The following is a 3632-nucleotide window of genomic DNA, read 5'->3' as shown; positions in this document are numbered from 1 at the left end:
TGTTAAAGCCCATCTCTCGTGTGCCCCATTACTTCTGCTTCAGTGGCAACAAAAGGCTTGGCATTTACACATGGCCAGCACACAAAGATATCCACTGAGCGGCTACTTCGACAGGCCACTGGGGTATGACTCGCTTGCTCTTCTAATTCTCCATCTCATTCAGGTGGCTCAGTCAATGAGGCATTTAAACAGGTCCTACACACAAAGATTTCTCAACAAGCGACTACTACACCAGCTTTCCAGAACATTGTGCAGTATTGTTATAGTTCCAGGACCAAGAGGCTCCAGGTTTTCACAAGCGGGATGTGGAAGTTGCTCTTAATTTGGGATAAAGCATGTAAATAAGAGAAGAAGCCTTAGCAGAGGATGGTTTCGATCCATCGACCTCTGGGTTATGGGCCCAGCACGCTTCCGCTGCGCCACTCTGCTTGTTATAGAAAAGCTCCCATTCACAGGTGTTTTCAAAATGACTTGCGTTTAGGCACACATGAAGTGCACATGAAGTAACACATGAAGTGCCTCTGCCAGAAAAGTCATTAATGAGATCAGGTGAAAGCAACAAAGGGTTTTTAGCTTTGAGCAGAGGCAGCTTTTCTTCAGCAAGGAACAGAGCATTATATAAGTAAAAAAAAAAAAGAAAGTCTTAGCAGAGGATGGTTTCGATCCATCGACCTCTGGGTTATGGGCCCAGCACGCTTCCGCTGCGCCACTCTGCTCCTGGCGACACATGCGCCGTTCCCAGATGCTTTGGAAAGGACTTGTGTTTAGGCACACATCAAGTGCTCCTCTGTCATAAACGAGAACAGATGAAAACAACAAAGGGTTTTAGCATAGACCTGTGGCAGCTTTTCTTCAAGTGGGGACAGAGAATTTGCATAAGTAAAGAAGACTTAGCAGAGGATGGTTTCGATCCATCGACCTCTGGGTTATGGGCTCAGCATGCTTCCGCTGCGCCACTCTGCTGAAAACCACCCTAGACAGGACTCGAACCCACAAACATTGGCATAGGAGGCCAGTGACTTATCCATTAGGACACTGAGGCTGTAAAAAATAAGCCCTTGTATGCCCCATTTACTGCTGATTCCGTGACAACAATAGGCTTGGTATTTAATCAAGGCCAGCACACAAAGTAATCCAGATGAACAATTCATGTACCAGGCCACCGGGCCACTCTGCTCGCCATAGAAGAGCTCCAATTCACAGGTGTTTTCAATAGGACTTGCGTTTAGGCACACACAAAGTGGTCCTCAGTCACAGATGATATCTGGTGAAAATGATTATGGCTTCAGAATAGAAGTGCATTAGCTCTTCTTCAAATAGGAACAAGACACGTAAATAAGTAAAGTGGTCTTAGCAGAGGATGGTTTCGATCCATCGACCTCTGGGTTATGGGCCCAGCACGCTTCTGCTGCGCCACTCTGCTGTAAACCCACCCCAGAAGGGACTTGAACTCACAATCCCTGGCTTAGGAGGCCAGTGCCTTATCCATTAGGCCACTGGGGCTGTTAAAGCCCATCTCTCGTGTGCCCCATTACTTCTGCTTCAGTGGCAACAAAAGCCTTGGCATTTACACATGGCCAGCACACAAAGTGATCCACTGAGCGACTACTTCGACAGGCCACTGGGGTATGACTCGCTTGCTCTTCTAATTCTCCATCTCATTCAGGGGGCTCAGTCAATGAGATATTTAAACAGGTCCTACACACAAAGATTTCTAAACAAGTGACTACTACACCAGCTTTCCAGAACATTGTGCAGTATTGTTATAGTTCCAGGACCAAGAGGCTCCAGGTTTTCACAAGCGGGATATGGAAGTTGCTCTTAATTTGGGATAAAGCATGTAAATAAGAGAAGAAGCCTTAGCAGAGGATGGTTTCGATCCATCGACCTCTGGGTTATGGGCCCAGCACGCTTCCGCTGCGCCACTCTGCTTGTTATAGAAAAGCTCCCATTCACAGGTGTTTTCAAAATGACTTGCGTTTAGGCACACATGAAGTGCACATGAAGTAACACATGAAGTGCCTCTGCCAGAAAAGTCATTAATGAGATCAGGTGAAAGCAACAAAGGGTTTTTAGCTTTGTGCAGAGGCAGCTTTTCTTCAGCAAGGAACAGAGCATTAAATAAGTAAAAAAAAAAAAGAAAGTCTTAGCAGAGGATGGTTTCGATCCATCGACCTCTGGGTTATGGGCCCAGCACGCTTCCGCTGCGCCACTCTGCTCCTGGCGACACATGCGCCGTTCCCAGATGCTTTGGAAAGGACTTGTGTTTAGGCACACATCAAGTGCTCCTCTGTCATAAACGAGAACAGATGAAAACAACAAAGGGTTTTAGCATAGACCTGTGGCAGCTTTTCTTCAAGTGGGGACAGAGAATTTGCATAAGTAAAGAAGACTTAGCAGAGGATGGTTTCGATCCATCGACCTCTGGGTTATGGGCCCAGCACGCTTCCGCTGCGCCACTCTGCTGAAAACCACCCTAGACAGGACTCGAACCCACAAACATTGGCATAGGAGGGCAGTGACTTATCCATTAGGACACTGGGGCTGTCAAAAATAAGCCCTTATATGCCCCATTTACTGCTGATTCCGTGACAACAATAGGCTTGGTATTTAATCAAGGCCAGCACACAAAGTAATCCAGATGAACAATTCATTTACCAGGCCACCGGGCCACTCTGCTCGCCATAGAAGAGCTCCAATTCACAGGTGTTTTCAATAGGACTTGCGTTTAGGCACACACAAAGTGGTCCTCAGTCACAGATGATATCTGGTGAAAATGATTATGGCTTCAGAATAGAAGTGCATTAGCTCTTCTTCAAATAGGAACAAGACACGTAAATAAGTAAAGTGGTCTTAGCAGAGGATGGTTTCGATCCATCGACCTCTGGGTTATGGGCCCAGCACGCTTCCGCTGCGCCACTCTGCTGTAAACCCACCCCAGATGGGACTCGAACCCACAATCCCTGGCTTAGGAGGTCAGTGCCTTATCCATTAGGCCACTGGGGCTGTTAAAGCCCATCTCTCGTGTGCCCCATTACTTCTGCTTCAGTGACAACAAAAGGCTTGGCATTTACACATGGCCAGCACACAAAGTGATCCACTGAGCGGCTGCTTCGACAGGCCACTGGGGTATGACTCGCTTGCTCTTCTAATTCTCCATCTCATTCAGGTGGCTCAGTTAATGAGGCATTTAAACAGGTCCTACACACAAAGATTTCTCAACAAGCGACTACTACACCAGCTTTCCAGAACATTGTGCAGTATTGTTATAGTTCCAGGACCAAGAGGCTCCAGGTTTTCACAAGCGGGATGTGGAAGTTGCTCTTAATTTGGGATAAAGCATGTAAATAAGAGAAGAAGCCTTAGCAGAGGATGGTTTCGATCCATCGCCCTCTGGGTTATGGGCCCAGCACGCTTCCGCTGCGCCACTCTGCTTGTTATAGAAAAGCTCCCATTCACAGGTGTTTTCAAAATGACTTGCGTTTAGGCACACATGAAGTAACACATGAAGTGCCTCTGCCAGAAAAGTCATTAATGAGATCAGGTGAAAGCAACAAAGGGTTTTTAGCTTTGAGCAGAGGCAGCTTTTCTTCAGCAAGGAACAGAGCATTATATAAGTAAAAAAAAAAAGA

The 3632-nt window shown here is 46.7% G+C and overlaps 1 non-coding gene across 1 annotated transcript; it reads right to left on the bottom strand.

The window, feature by feature from the left end:
• Positions 1 to 2933: 2933 nt before the first annotated feature.
• On the bottom strand, positions 2934 to 3006 carry trnar-ccu (transfer RNA arginine (anticodon CCU)). Its single transcript has one exon. It is a non-coding gene; the product is annotated as a tRNA-Arg (tRNA).
• Between the last annotated feature and the right edge of the window lie 626 nt (positions 3007 to 3632).

The sequence above is a fragment of the Pseudorasbora parva genome, chromosome 5 (assembly GCF_024679245.1).
Source record: "Pseudorasbora parva isolate DD20220531a chromosome 5, ASM2467924v1, whole genome shotgun sequence".
Lineage (NCBI taxonomy): Eukaryota > Metazoa > Chordata > Actinopteri > Cypriniformes > Gobionidae > Pseudorasbora > Pseudorasbora parva.
The sequence above is the reverse complement of the archived record's forward strand: the minus strand, read 5'-3'. Positions and strand labels throughout refer to the sequence as shown.